The sequence below is a fragment of the Platichthys flesus genome, chromosome 9 (assembly GCF_949316205.1).
Source record: "Platichthys flesus chromosome 9, fPlaFle2.1, whole genome shotgun sequence".
Taxonomy (NCBI): domain Eukaryota; kingdom Metazoa; phylum Chordata; class Actinopteri; order Pleuronectiformes; family Pleuronectidae; genus Platichthys; species Platichthys flesus.
Window position 1 is genome coordinate 17,727,724 of NC_084953.1, and position 16,278 is coordinate 17,744,001.

The following is a 16,278-nucleotide window of genomic DNA, read 5'->3' on the forward strand; positions in this document are numbered from 1 at the left end:
TACAGATCCAGATCATGGGCCAGATACTTTCTTTAAATTCCTTAATTTTATCATCAAGCTAGTATCTCATGATTTAATAGATTATTTATTTTAAATGTATTATATTGCTCTTATCTCAGCGTCACGCTCAGTACTTCAATTTTGAGAAATTAAAAAGTCTACAGGCCTGATTTAGTTACTGTTGCTAAGCTATGATTAGACAGTTGCTGAGTGAGAGAGGGTCTTTTTGTGTGATTTTCCCCATTGCCCATGAAGTGGTGGCTGCATTCAAGCTGTTTTTACTATTACATGTGATTAATATTATGATATACGTCATAAGTTAGGATTAATAAAACCTAAACAAAGAATGGCTTATTAGAAAGTGCAACAAAACTATACAAATAAGTACATATGTACTCACAGAAAAGTTACTTTGCACAAAACCACCAGACCTGTAATTTCTACCTTCTGTAGTCCATCTGCAGAGAGAATATGCTTTCTGCAGTTCCAGTCTTTAAGAGACTGTAGTGGCCATTGTCCCTGTGTGTAAAAGGACTGGAAATGGCTCTATATGTGGAGTACATCCTGTCTGTTACGGCTTTCACTCTCCACTATAAAGGCCTGCCTGTCCTGCAGGCTACAAGACCGCCATGCAGGCAAATACACACAGCAGCACATTACAGAGCCCCACACTCTCCCCTCCCTTTGTGCTCAGTAATTGCCACAATGCATCTTCTCATCCAGCTAATTAAGTGAGTCTTTCCCATTGTCTCCCAATACTATTACCTCTTCACACAGCCAGAGAGAGAAAAGAGACACAGTGGGAGAAGGCATTAAAACAAGAGATGGGAAGAGCCAAGAGGTGGAAGAGATACAAAGACGGGAGTCCAGACAGAGAGAGGATGAATGACAAAGTCATGTGTCTGTGTCCTAGTAAATGTTTACCAGTTGAAAGAGGAAGCTGTGTGTGTGTGTGTGTGTGTGTGTGTGTGTGTGTGTGTGTGTGTGTCTGTGTGTCTGTGTGTTTGCTGTTACTGCTGTCAGATGAAAATGTTCATTCTGCATGAAGTCATTTCAGGGATCAGAAAAGAGGCCTTGTTTTTCCGACTTATTTTGAAAAAGGATAAGACGAGTTTTAAAATGTTCAGATGATTTTCCGATAATGATAATAAACTGGATAATTGTGTGAAGCATCTTTTAAACAGAGATACCGCCTTATTGTAATCATTTAGAGCCTTCAATATGCTGACTTTGCCTGTTTGCACTGAAAAAATCTAAGCCGGCATCAGGCTGCCCAATTGTGTGATATTCAATTTTTGTGTTCCATGTGATCCAAGAGCATTTGCTTTATTTACCTTATTTTTACTTCACTTGAAAGTTTGGACGTCTTTTCAAAATGATGTTTTCTGCCAATTTTGACCATAGAAGGATGTCTTCTTATTTATCTGCAAAGAGGAGAACGTTTCTTTGAAATTTCTTTGAATGTATTATATTTGCATTTCGTTCGATTTTATTTAAACGAGGGTGAAAGAGTAGAAATTAAAAGACACATTTTAAACGAGATTATTGAACTTTTTAGGGGGGAAATCACATCGGGTCAGATTATTACTGAATATTTCATCAGTCTATCGAGAACTATTAAAGCACAGTTTGTAAATCACAATGTAAATCAGAACAACATTCATTTTATAATCCACATGACATAATCCTGAGCCAGTTTGAACTTCCCTTTCAATTCAGTCAAGCTGCACCAAAGTGCACACACACATATCACTCCACTGATTAAACCTGATGAAACCATGAATTTCTCTGCGGTAAACCAGTAAAAACGTCCCAAAACCCACCCGATCTCACCGTGTTAAAGTTAATGATAACAACAATTCCTGGATCTGCCCCCTGATCTGGATCAGCACCAAAATCTGACTATTCTTGCCTGACTCATACTGCATCTTGCATAAAAACATAAAACCAACCAAAAACACATTTTTTGTATAATATCCTGATTCCTGCTTCAAATGTGACTTCACTGCGTCTGTGCTTAACTGTGAAACAGCTTTTGTTTCTACTCTCCTCTTTATGTTTGCGCTGTTCTGGATCTTTGCGAGGATAACGGAGGAGTTTGGACTGAATTATTGGACGACATAAAGCAACAGACTCATCATTCCACCTCTCTTTCGAGTTGCTAGGAGAAACACCCCCCCCACACACCTTTCTTTAACACACACACACACACACACACACAAGCATAGTTGTTCCATGCTCAAGTCCACTCGCTGACTTCTCAGACACTCTCCTGCCAAGACAGCCAACCCCAAAATCACCCTTACTCACAAAAAAGAAAAGAAAATCCCCCTCACACAGCCCCTCCTTGAACCTCAACCACCACCACCTCCCCCCTCCCATCCTCGACCCTTTTTCCTTCCCACACTCAAGTTCCTGTCACGGCCTTGACAGACAGACAGACAGACAAGTGGGGTGACATCATGGTGCGTACAGAGAGAAGGAGAAAGAGCGAGGAAGGGGCCTGCCTGCCTGTCTGCCCCCCAGTACCCACACAATACAGCAGGGCATCTGGCACTGAGGGGGGGTGGAGGAGAGGGGAAGGGGTCTGTCAGGACAAAGCGTTTACACCCCCCACCCACCCACACGGAATATGATTATAGTTTGTAAATGGTGGCAGAGACATAAAACATGGGAGAAGAAGAAGAAAGGAGCTGAGGTCGGGGTACAGAAGGTGGGTTGGTGCACAAGATATATCGGTTCAAGCAAATGAAGGGAATATTTATGAAAGTGTAACTATAATAACCATAAGGTGGGGAAAAATCAGGATCAAGTTGAGGATTTTATTTTAATGGTTCTGTTTAAACTTTCCTCTAAATTTAAAATGTTCATAATATATTTTGTCATTTTAAGGAAGTGAAAAACTGAAGTTCAAACTGTGACGAGGGCAGGTGTAGTGGTGAAATGTAGACTTGTGAGTGCATGTGTGTGTGTGTGTGTGTGCACGTCCCTTGCACCTTGTTAATTTGCAGGATCCCGGACGGAACAATGGTGCCGATGGGATAGAAATCTGTGTCATAATACTCTCGTCTGTCCCTGTGCAGCGGCCCCCTCCTCTGTCTCTGTCTGGGAGGCTGTCTTCTCCGCTGTGTGTGCACAAGTGTGTGTGTCTGTCTGTGTGCATACATAAAACAAATGAGTTGTGCATATGCATTGTGCGAGTCCACACAGCCTGGTGTATATATTAGAAATGTGACTTGACCCTGGCAAGCCGAGGCAGGGCTTCTGCGTCGCGTCGGGCGTGGGAAAAAGGGGAGACCTCTTTTCACAGCTGCTCCGGCCGTTGCATTGAACCAATGGAGGCCCCCGCGGTCGCCCCGCCGACACCCCCAACCTGCCTTGGCCGCTAATGCCCCCCTTCCTCCCTCCCTCTCCCCCCCCCCCCCCCCCCCCCCCCCCCGTTTCCCATTCACTCTGCAGCCTGCTGGCTTTCAGCGGACACCCCCCTCCCCACACAATCCCTCCCTCTCGTGCTCTGTTCGTCACCCCGCCATCACTGCCACCACCAACCCTTTAATACAGCCACCTCGCCCCATTCAGCCGGCGTGCATTGAGATGCCAAAAGGCCTCTTGTGCTTTAAGGAGGCGAAGAAAAACAACACGGCTCACCGGCTATTGAAATAAAGCAACTAACACCAATGCATTTTAATTAGTTAACACAACTTATTTGCTTATGTTTGTACTGACAAAATAAAACTCTTGTTTTTAAAACTCTTCTTATCCTTCACGCTCAATTCTATATTTTCTCACTTTCCCGTCCTCCTCTCTGTTTTCATCTCTGAGCGCCTCTGCGGAAAGACTTTAATTTATGTTAACATACGCCACCACTCTAGGCTCGATGTGCACCCCCCCACATTCAACCCCTTTCACAACCTCCCTCCATCCAGTGTATTCATTTGAAGAGATTTATTTCCTACCAAGCTGCATAATGCAGAGGGGTATTCTTTAAATCAACTTTTAAGAACAGCCAGGCTGCGCAGTTTACGCATACAAATTCAGAAAGACTGTTAAAGAAAAAAAGAAAAAAAAACAGCGAACAGGGAGCTGTTAAAAAGCAGATTGCCAACTTGAAGAAGCCGCGGGTGGGCGGTGGGTGCCATTAAAGATATAACCCATTACTGATAAAATTTTCAATCAGTCTCTTTAAACTCACGGGGCAGGCTTCATTTGTTTCCGATGCTCTCGCTAATCTGACGACCGAGCAAAGGCACCGAGAGTGGACTCAAAAATCACACACTCCCACATGCAATTTTGTAAAAAGAAAAAGGAAAAAACTTTCAAAGGTCACATAACGTGCAGCATAACTCCACACGAGACTCTCAGGAGCAGTGCTGCCGGGCCGTCAAGCTACACCCCTGCTGATACACCAGGGGTGTTGAGGAAATGTTGAGAGGCGGCGAGGGGCGCAGAGACGGGGAGGGGGAGAAAACCGGGAGTTGAAGCCAAGAACCTGAAAGGACTCCATCTCCCTTGGCCAACATGCCATGACGGTGTGGAGCAGCGGGCTGAATTGGATTCTCCGGGGTGGCGGAGCTGGAGAGGTGATGGCGAGATGAGACCGAATAGGGGATGGAGAGGGAGTGGAGGAGATAGGGTACACTGAGGTAGGTGTGTTTGTGTGTTTGAGAAAGAGAGAGAGAGTGTGATAGAATGAGAGAGAGAGAGAGAGCGAGAGAGAGAGAGAGAGAGAGAGGTGGCAGTCAGACAGGATCTGAGGAACCGTAAATGAGCGGATTACTGCTTCCCTCTCCGCGAGTCTCTCCATATACATGAGAGCCGCTCGCCAGTGCAAGCAACGCTGCCAACGTGTGAAATCACACATCCTCTGGCTCCCTATACCAACGATTGTAGCAAGTGCACATACGGTATATAGAGGGCTGAAGTAAGGGCAACACAAGGCGTGAGTACAGACCCATGTGTTGTAGGCCTTAATTGCCGTTATGGATAAAGAAAAGAGGACGTGAGGGGTGTCACTTCTGGATTGATGCGTCTCTGCATCAAATTTAGCCCGTAGCTATGCCTCCACTTCTAAAGCCCAAGTCCGACCAAAGCTTGTTTGCATCGATTTATCTAGTTTGTGGATATGATATTGACTAAGTAGAGCGGCGGCCCTCGACGAGTGGAAGCAAAGCGAAAGAGGTTTAAGAGGTGGTCGAGCGCTATGGAGGAGGATAGCCACAGGCTGTGAAATCCCCTATGATCTTCCCTTGTCTGATTCTCAAACGCAACCTCCTCTCTGGAGGTGTGTGGGGGTGTGTGTGTGGGGGGGGGGGGGGGGGGGGGCTGCGCTGGTATCGAACTAGGCCAATGTCACAGAACGCTCATCTAACCCTGGAGGGAAATTCAGAAAAGAAAAAAAAATCACTTCTACTGTTTCTCCCAGATGACGGACCTCAATCTCCTCGGATGGGGCTTCATCTCCCTCTCTTCCACTTCCCACCGCTGCCTCCATCACTCCGTCTCACTTTGTTCTCCGCAGGAGGTTGAACATGCACGAGCTGAGCGGCGTCCTCGGCCTTGATAGCCCCGCTACGGCGGCTGTTAGGGTAGCGAAAGCTAATCTTTAGTCATGTCACTCAACACTGGGTTGAGGGATGCTGGGAGGAGAGTGAGTGAGTCTTTCTTCTACTCGTTTTTCAGCAACACCATCACCGCTATAAAAATCTTTTAGATTTTGCCGGCTAGTCAGCGTGGTAGCTGTGATGGCTCGAGACAATCGTCTTTAAGAATACCAGTTTACAACATGCGGTGATGAGATGGTGGGTATCTCATTCTGAAAAAAGCTAACGATGACACCGCCTTCAGAAGAATCACTAAGAACATTAGAGAGTAGAGCGATTTACCAGTGGAGGGATGTAACCAAGGACATTTACTTTGTAACTGTACTTTATTCATGAAAGTACATTTTGTTTTACTTTACTTCAGTACATATATATCAGCAAATATTGGTACTTTCTACTCCATGAGTTAGATATTACCAATGTATATATATATATATATATATATATATATATATATGTGTATATATATATACAGTATATTTAAAGGAAATCAATAATATGGAATTAAAAGAATTGGTCCACTGATCCAATCAGAGCGGGCTGGTAACACTAAACCCCGCCTCCTTCATCACTGCTGAGAGGCCTCCACCAATACTCAGCCAGTATCATGTTATAGACGGTTGCAACACTTGGAAGCTAAAACCAAGTACTTTTACTAAAGTAGAAAAGTTAATGTGGTTCTTACACTTCAGCACATTTTTTCTATTTATTTATACTTTTACTTCTTGTGTACTTTTACTAAATGTAGTTAAAAGAATGAGGGAACTGGAGGAGTGAGAGAGAGCCACACTGACTGTCCATCAGGCTTTCTACATGCAAGGCCAAAGCCACAACCCCCAACTCCCAATCCTTGTTTCCTTGTAAAAAGCATGGGGAAATAAATTGGTTTAAATATAGATGACACAAAGTGGTCACCTGGCATCTAGAGGTTGCATCGAGAGGCGAGTGAATGAGAGGGTGAGGAAAACATTTTAAATTCAAGCTTCAAATTGTGTTACTTTTCAGCCCTCACGAATAACATCTAATCAAGGATAATCACTTTGAAGCAGAACATATAAAGTCCAGGCGTCAGTACAAATCCTTCGTGTAGCAGTGTGAGTGTGTGAAAACCGACTGAAGAGGGTTATTTTAAAGTCTCACCTGTAACTGTGGAGTAATGGAGCTTCTCGCTGACCCAGCCGTTGAGTCGTGGTTCCTTCAGAGCAGGACGAGGTGTGTGTCTCTGCTGACCTGCTGCCCTGCAGGTTCACTCACATGGGATGTGTGTGTATGTGTGTCTGAGTGTGTGTGCGACTGGGCTTCTGCCTGCACTCCACACATTCCTGCAAAAACAGAAATCAATCCGTTAAGAGAGGGTTCGTTGCAGCAGCAGGTCGTAACCCTCATCACCCCCCCCAACGCGTCTGAAGCACCTTTATTCACTCTCGCACCGCAGCACTGAGCACATATGAATTTCACCTCAATAAAGTTTGGGGGCCACTCCTAAAATCCTAATGCACCCTTTCAGGTATGTTTCATTGATTTAGAAAAAAAAAATGTTCTCCTTTAAGTTAAATATTGATAAAGGGGATAAAATTCCTACATGTATATATTTTCATCCTGATCTTTTGCATCTTTACTTGACTAAAATGTGATAAAATATTGAATCACAGATAATGTAGTCATTTTAGAAACTAAACTTTGTTTGTCACTTGTTCAATTTCCTGGGCTTGTGTTGACACGGGTACCTGTTAAATAGACTACATTATAATAATTATAATATTAGGATTCTCAATTTATATTGAAAGAGTCAAACAGTAAACAAGTTAAATGGCTAAATTTAAAATATCTAAAATAATTGTTCATTTCATGTTATTAAAATGAAACCTGCATTATAAAGGGTAATCCTACATGTTAAAATATTTTTGAAAATAACATAAAAGTTGCAGTAACCTAAATTATTTATAGAGAAAGTTACAGTACATGCATGACAACCTATCTCTTACACACACACACGCACACACACACACACACACACACACACACACAAGCAATTACACCAAAGATTACATCCACTGACATCTGACTTACTTTAAGACTTTCACATCTGCATGTCGGCCTTTCAGATTTTTTCTCTCTTTCTCTTACATGGGTCAGAGGCTGTTGCTAGGCTACCAAACCCCGAATTCTTAAGTTCAGAAAATAGGTCTATGTAGGCCATTGCAAATTGAAGGTAAATTATAATAGAACACTGACAACACTGGAGTATAGATTTTTTAGGATACGGAATTAAATAGACTATGATTATGACTAATATAAAATTGAACAATAAAAATAATATTGATAAAATAATAAACATAAAGCGTACACTTCATTTTAAAAGCAATTTTTGCAATATCCATGGTCAGTTATGTGAAATAATGCATCTCCAAGCATTATGAAAAAAAGAAGAAAAAGCTTTCCACAATCATAAATTTAAAATTTCCTATATAAAGCTGGAAATAACAGAAGCAGCAAAGATACAATTCCTAAGCCGGGATCTTGAGCACAGTGGTGAGGTAAAGTAAAAAAACTAAACTGTGCAGCCGGATGTCACACCGTAGAAAAAAGATCTATTCCGTAATCAACAGCATGTTGTCGTGTTTATAGTAAACTGAGGAGACAAAAGGCACGAGGCACTAAGGGTGCAATAACAACGTGCTGAAGCACACACGTAAACACATGCACGGAGACACATGTACAAAAGTGCAACAACATGTGCACAAACACAAACACACACACACTCGTGCACAAACAGCTCGGCAATCTGGAGGCCAAGTGTGACACCAACAAGATAACATCTATAGGGTGGTACAGCCTGGGAAGGCAGCAGGGCTGTAAAGCTAAAACACTCTGCTCTGCTGTGTTTGGGACGGTGTGGAGGACGGCGGCTTTGTTCAAACGTCTTTGTCAATAGGCAACACTCACCCCTGTGCAACACACGGGACTAAACCATGGAAATATTATCAATGCAGTGCAGAGAATCAGAGAGGGATAAGGGAAGAAACAGAGAGGTTGGGTCCATACTGACATATCTAGGTTTCCGCAGGAAAGGCTGCAGACGTGTCAGGTTAGAAATGCATGGCGTTCATGTATAAACACGTCTCCACTCCCGCTCCCCTGTCTTCTCTCCTCATTCCTCCTACGTCATGTCACACTCTATCTATTCCTACTGCTGCTTCGTGTTATTTGTCTGTTAATTCCACTAATGTAGCTGTAGAGTAAATTTGAGCTGGGGAAACCGTTGAAGTTCAAATTTATGTCCAAATGCATAAATTACTGAGCAAGACAATAGGGAGAGTAATGCAGCAGCCTTATGGCAGGTGCTGGTTGGCTAGACCCCGACTAGACTGGGCTCCATCTGGTGTTGAGGGCCTCCTCCTGATGGTGGAGAGGGCCCAGACAGACACATATTAATGTGGGAAAAGGGCGACGTCTAGCCTCCCTCCTCACTCACCCGCCAGACGGCATTTCAATCTCAAAGGGCTCTTCCCCATATCCTCCATTTATTACCCCTCAGCAATGCATTAATTCTCTGTTGCAGCTGGGGGGAAAGATGGGTGGTGTTGGAACGGCCCAAATGACATTTCGGAAACACATGATACTAAAATCATACCTGTTTTTCGGGAGGTGCATTTATGCTGATGGAATCAACATTGTGACAAACCCCCCACACAATATTCAATGTATTTTGAATATTGTCTCAATGGGATATTACCGTTTACTGTGTGATGATGTCACATTAAAACTGAGACATGGGAATCCTGACACTCCTGCAGTGTTTTCCTAATGAAAACATTAATTTGTTTTATGCCCTATTAAACTGCACAGCTCATATTAATAGCTGGAAATATTAATACCATCATAATTACAGCTTCCTACAACAGAGGTTTACAGCTTATTGTTATTTGTCCCGCTCATTTGTGGCACACACACACATGCGCACATGACACATGTAGTAATTTGGCACAATGACATGCAGCACAGCCTGATGGGAAAGCAGACATATTTCCTCAAGCTAGCTCCTTCTCCAGCCCTGCTCTGTGACGCAGTAAGCACTGGGCCTGTACTAACGGCAGCACTAGGCTCCGTGCCGTTTCTCCACCGCACAGAGCAGCTACACCAGCTAAGACAGGGCTGGCTTGTTTAAAATTCAACAGGCTCCACCACAGAGTACAACCTATCACTCAGGCAATCCAGGACACCGGAAAGGAGCTTCTCTCGGACTCGGATGGAGAGCTAGAGCGAGGGAAGACGAGATGAAGAGCAGCCCCCAAACAGCACCACAAGAAAACAGCCTGAAAATCAGCTTGCGGTTTCTGGACGACCCAGCAGACCCCGGCCTTAGTGCTGCGTACAAAATCTCTGCTCAGGCCATCAATGGACACACACTGAAGAGATGTCGGCTAGAATATGTGTGTGTAAACATGACAGGATCAGTTAAATATATCTACAATTAAATGCATAGCTCCTAACACGCTTTATATCATCATCCTGTGAACGTTACGATTAGACTACATCTGTGTCTCAGCCATTTGTTCTGTCAATGTCCACGTGCACGAGGCCTGAAGTTGCTGCTAATATGAGCATCGATCAAACTAAATCTAAGGCTCTAACAGGATCCAGATGAGGAACACTGTGGCCCTTTTCTCCTCTATGTGACCTGGGACATCGCCCTATGATCAACTTGTACATATTCTGATCTTTGCAGTGGAGTTGCAGATAAATAAACTCATGAGAATCCACTTGATTGGAGGATTATTTTCCATTGCATCCAGCTTTAGTACAGAGTGATCAAAACAGATCTTACTGGTGACAAACTGGTTGTGTTTGCTGCAGTAAAGCTTCCACTAACTTTTTACACAATCAAGCAGCATACATCTGGAAAGGAGCCGCAGCTCGCAAATACAAATAAAAGGTAAAATACATTTTTCTTTTACTGTTCAAGCCCCTGCTCATGTATACCACTACATGCACAGACCAGAGGCAAGCTGATATGGGGAATGCTGGTGGAACACGTGACTCCCTGGAGTCGACCAATCAGGTGCCTCCTCCAGCTACACACCATGTTCCTCTCACCTCCTCGTTCCCAGCATCCAAGTAACTACACCATCACCAGAAAAGCATATAAATATGAAGATATTAAGCTGAGAGGTGGTTATGTTCCATTAATAGAAACAGCAGAGGCACCAGTACCCAGTGGCCCTCCTCCTCCTCCTCCTCCGCCTCCTCTTCACCAGCATCATCATCATCCCTCTATGAATGGAGCCTGTCTCTGGTTGCTACATGCTGTCACGCCTTGCATCCCCCGTGGAAGAAACGCATGAATCCGCATGTTGGATCTCTTCTGCAGCGGTTTGAATCCACGGTTCCGTGGTGCGGTGCAGCGGACGCCGCCGCGGGCTCCCGGTCCTCTCTCCGCGCAGCCTGCCTCCATCCATCCATCCGCTCCGGCAGCTCCCCGTCTCTGTCCGGCCCGGTGTGGCGGCTCAGCCCCGGCTCGATGGTAGCAGAATTAGTTTATACATTCGGTTCTCTAGCTTTATGATATTACAAAACTCATACAGCTAGATAACCAAAGAGAAAAACTAACCCATGTCTCTTAAAGGGGCCGCCGCTGCCGCTGGAGCAGCTGGTGTTGTGGTCACATGGAGCCATTGCACTCCGCCAGCATGCGCACCTTTCTCTCTCTCTCTCTCGCTCTCTCTCTCTCTCTCTCTCTCTCTCTCTCTCTCTCTCTCTCTCTCTCTCGCTCTCTCTCTTCTTCTCTCCCTGTCCCACTGTCTCTATCTCCTCCAATATACACACGTAACTGCGCGCATGCACAAAGCAGGTTATAGATGTCGTTATAGTCCAGGCAATAGCCTGTTTATGGTTGTCTTTTACGCACAGGGTTTCTTTGGCACGTGTCTTTTTTGCCAACTACGTCATCAGAATAGCATTGAAGTATATGGGTAGTGGTGTAAAAAAAGGTTTGCATATAGCCTAGACCAATCAGCATGAGCATGAAAAACAGCGGTAATGGAGAAGTCGGGATTCACGCAGTCATCTCTAAAAAAAATAAAGCCTGTGATCTTCCCTCCAACAGGAACATCTGCAGGGTGAAGTCACCCAGCTGCAGGAGCAGTGATGACACATCCACCCGTCATCCACTCACAGGCTCACCTAGGCCCCAATGCCCCTAACAGCCCTAACATGGCCTGCATCTAATGTATAACATTGTATCACGACCCGTATCATAAGACACAAGCTGAGGGGAAAGACAGTGTCATGGCTGCTTCCACTGTTTCCTTAAAAGAGCAATACAACTGCTCAGAGAAACTGTTGTTTTAAATGCCAGCTTACATCGACCCACTTCGGAACGTACACTATTGTTTCTTTGTTGAGTGAATTTAATCCATGAATTGTTTGCAAGCATGACAAACTACCACGGGCCTATATATAGCCCCTATGTGTCGCACAGTGCAGCAGGAGGACTAAATGTCAACGACATGATCTAGTGGAACAGGTCCAGCCTCCCTGGATGTCACTGTGCACTTTGGATTAGTTGGTGACAAGCTGAGAAGTTGAGGGAGGACAAGCTGGCCTCTACAACCCTCTGTTATCATCTCAAACATGGTCATTGCTCCATTCCATAAAATATGTTGCAAGTGTTTGAATCTTAACTTTGCAGCATTAAAACAATGTAGACTAAAGATACAGGTCAAGAATAAAGTAAGGGTAAAATACTGTATTTTGTATCTTTCCAAACGTGTCTATTATTTGTGTTGGAACAATTTCTATGTTAACGAGTTGCTGAGAGCAAGTTAAGTCAGAATACTTAACATACAATGTCTTTCCAAAATTGTTCTATTCGATACCCGCTGTGAGACACGAATTAAGAATAAATATAAAGTATACTCACACGTTCAGTCTATTTAGAAACTGCAGTTCACATGCTTCGATATTAAATGGGACAAAATCATTTTGTTTTCATCCAGCGGGACTGTCATATTCTTCCATGCTCAGTCCGGGTTAGGAGCCTCTGTCCCCGGCTCGCTCCGGCCACGCATGCTGCTCCCTGTCCTCGACCATATTTGGAACACAAAGCCCATTTTTACGCACAGCAATATCGGCGTGTGTGCGCGTATTCGTGAGGAATAAGCCGGGAATAACATCGGACACTGCAGCAGGAATAACATCGGACACTGCAGCAGAGCCAGAGGAAGAGAAAATGTGCGTGAGGAGAAGGCGCGTCGGGCTGCACGAGTGTCAGATGTGGGGCGCAGGAGGCGGAGGGCCGCCCCGGGGGCCTCGGGGTCATACTGATGAGGGAAACGCACGGTGTCCTCACTGAATCACGCATGTTCATTGGCCCACAGATCGGAAGATGTGATATGGGTCCACATGACGGACACGCACAACAATTTCGAGACTTGATGATGGAGCCACAAAGACGTCACGATACAAGGTTTTAAAAAGGTGACAAACGGATCCACCACAGGAAACCAACATCTCCTACGTTCCTCTTGGAACCCAATGTGAGGTATCATACCCCCTCTAGGTCCACCGTCATGGTCTCCAGAGGTCATCCAACAAGGTGAGGAATAATTAAATTTCTCCATCCACAAGAAAACCTCCAACACGTCTTAATCACCACCAGCACTGTACAATAGGCCTAATAATATTCAGATCAACAATAACCACATGAACTTGGTGCTATAAGCGGAGATACAGAGTGTTTATCATGCAGCACAAACACAGGCCTTTGTTAGTGCATCACACAATGTTTAAGGAGTTACTGACAATAAGCCACACGTCCATCAGCCACACCCTGTCTGCATGAATAAGCACAAAGTTTGTTGACCTGAAGAAACAGATAATTAACAATGACAGCACTGCAGGTTTGGTTACAACCGTAACAGTGGGGGTTGATTTTTTGACGTACACTTACTATTCAAAATATCAACCATTTTATTTATTTATATATCATATATTATAAATAAATGTCATGTGTCCCATTATTTTGTCTAAATATGTTCCTGCTTTATTCATGAGTCTTCTAAAAGCATATTATTTGTATTTTAATTATAGCAATTTCAGGGAGATGATTATCAAGTCTTAATAATAAAATGTGTTTTTATTGTCTTAATAATAAAATGTACACAATGACTACAACTGTTTATGTACATTATAATTTAGAAAGCATTAGCCTGCAGCTCTTCATGCATTAGAAAGAGCCTTGGGTGTGTTAACTCCTCATCTTTAGCTGCTCGTGTAGAATAAAGTTCTCACTATGTGCTACAATTTTATTGTACATCAGGAATTTTATACGAAATGACGAGCCTGTCAATTTTCATTGTGTGTGTGCGTGTGTGTGTCAGTCTAGTACTTTTTTACACATTAGAATTTGAATCAGTTCTGCAGGTTTACTGCAGGAGGTCTGGATACAAAGGAAGGTTTCCGTAAAGCCTCAAACTCCAGACTAAGGCAAGAAAAAGTATCCCTAAATCCATTATTTGAATGTCTTCGGGAGTATATTTTTTAAGAAAATATGGGCTAAACATTTCATCATTCAATTTTCAAATTGCTTGACTTCCATTAAATGCTCTTACTGCATGAGATTGACATTGCTTTTATTTTGTAGAAATCAGCGATTAACTGAGGTAAAAAACATTTAAAATGTACAATAATTTATAAATGTCTCTAATTAAGTAGAAAAAGAAAAATCATTAGATGCAAAGACATTTCTTTGAATAATTGTAAAGGTCAAATATGTGTGTGTGTGTGTGTGTGTGTGTGTGTGTGTGTGAGTGGGTGCATGCATGTGTGTGCGCATAAAATAATTGTACTGTATGTGCATTAATGGGGATTGACTCTGGGTCCTCTCATCAGCCTCACTTGTATTCATGCGAACACGCCCCCTGGCTGCGTCACGTCCTGTCAGACGTACAGTAGCTACTGAGGTGAGCCGTGACAATAACCAGCTCAACATCCTATTCCGTTCTATTCTGTTCTCGTTCATTCCTGTTGGCTTCCCTTTTGCTTCTTAGGATAAATTACTGTTCATTCACATATCAGCTGTACAATGTCAGCCAGCTTATGATTATTTCACCGGCCGCCCTGTTTTATTATTATTCTTTGCTAAATACTGGGATTCACTGTGGGAATCAGAAGAAATTAAGGGTGTATTCAAATTCAAATTCCAGTCACTTTTGATTACTTCAAATTAAAATCCAAACTAAGATAATACCCACGTGCAGAGACTAAATGTAAAGATTTATGTAATAACTTCTCCAGTTTAAAGAACTATAATTATACATTAAGAAGCGGTTATATGAAATTCTGATAGTATATTTGATTTGTGTGAGAACCAGAGGCGGAGACTGAAGTTCAGCACTTGCAGTGAAAAGCATGGTCTCTGTCCTTGGTGCTGAAACCAATGGAGTTAATCCACAGGGCTGGTTTGAAGTTAAGGGCATAAAGAGAAACGCTTTTATAGATTATGTAGTTTGTTCAGGTTAATCTAATTCCACTAAAGTCTTATACAATGTATTGAATCGCAATGGAAAATTAAACCTGATTTAAAAACCATCTACCTTGATAAAGTCGTTTTCATATTCTGTAAGAGAAGGTGCCACAATCTAACGAGTGCGTGAAACAGAAACTACACGTTACTTTTTCTGAAATAATGAAATAAACCACAGTGTGAGTGACCATCTAATAGACTTCAAGAAGTAGAGGTGATTTTTCCCCCATAACTGGGACAATAAACAAATACAAAAAACATTCTATAATATTATTATGTAAATATTACATTAAATCAGCCCAGTTTTTTTTAACCAAATTCTATTATTTTCTCATTCTGACATTAGTTATATTTATAAGACAACTATGTGTGTATATATTTCATGTGATGAGTTACATTTTAAAATACAGCTTATTGTTTCTAGAATTAATATAATGCCAAATATGTTTTTTATTGTTATAATATGTGAAATTGTGTATTTTTATTATAACGTAGCATAGAATAAATAACAGCTGTGCCATTTACAGTAGGCCTACATCTGTTACACTGTATGAAAGAAAGAAAGAAAGAAAGAAAGAAAGAAAGAAAGAAAGAAAGAAAGTCTATTTATATAAAGTTATAATGCAACTTTGTTTGATTTAATTTGTTTATCAATAATAATCTAAATCATAACCATTGTAACTCAATATTACCATCTTATTAAATTCAAAATATTAGACTTTGAAAAATACAACATATCCAAAAATGTATGTTATTTTTGACGGTGGATTGAACAAGAATCTCTCATCCATGTAAATGTAAATCCTACAAAATAATCTGAGTAGAAGTTGTCTGTCTGCCTTCAGAGCAGATTTGTACAAAAGTAAACGAATAGAAGTGATGAATAAAAGTTGTAGGTTTCCAAGATCTTGTTGGCTCGCTATTGTGTCGAGCTGCAAAGGCCTGATTAATTAATTTCACACTCTAGTTCTGGAGAAGTTTTTCCCACAAACAAGTGACTAAAGAGAAAGAGAGAGAGAGAGAGAGAGAGAGAGAGAGAGAGAGAGAGAGAGAGAGAGAGAGAGAGAGAGAGAGAGAGCGGGTGAGAGAGAAAAAAACGCCCAAAGATAGAAAGAAAGAAAGAAAAGAGTCAACATCAAGTTCAACAACGTG

The 16,278-nt window shown here is 42.5% G+C and overlaps 1 long non-coding RNA gene across 3 annotated transcripts in view; it reads right to left on the bottom strand.

The window, feature by feature from the left end:
- The window catches only part of LOC133960333 (uncharacterized), a 42,638-nt gene that overhangs the window by 20,572 nt on the left and 5,788 nt on the right, over positions 1-16,278 (bottom strand). For all 3 annotated transcript variants that reach the window (XR_009921914.1, XR_009921913.1, XR_009921912.1), the window contains exon 2: positions 6,741-6,922. This is a non-coding gene — a long non-coding RNA (uncharacterized LOC133960333). The remainder of the gene's footprint in view (positions 1-6,740; positions 6,923-16,278) is intronic.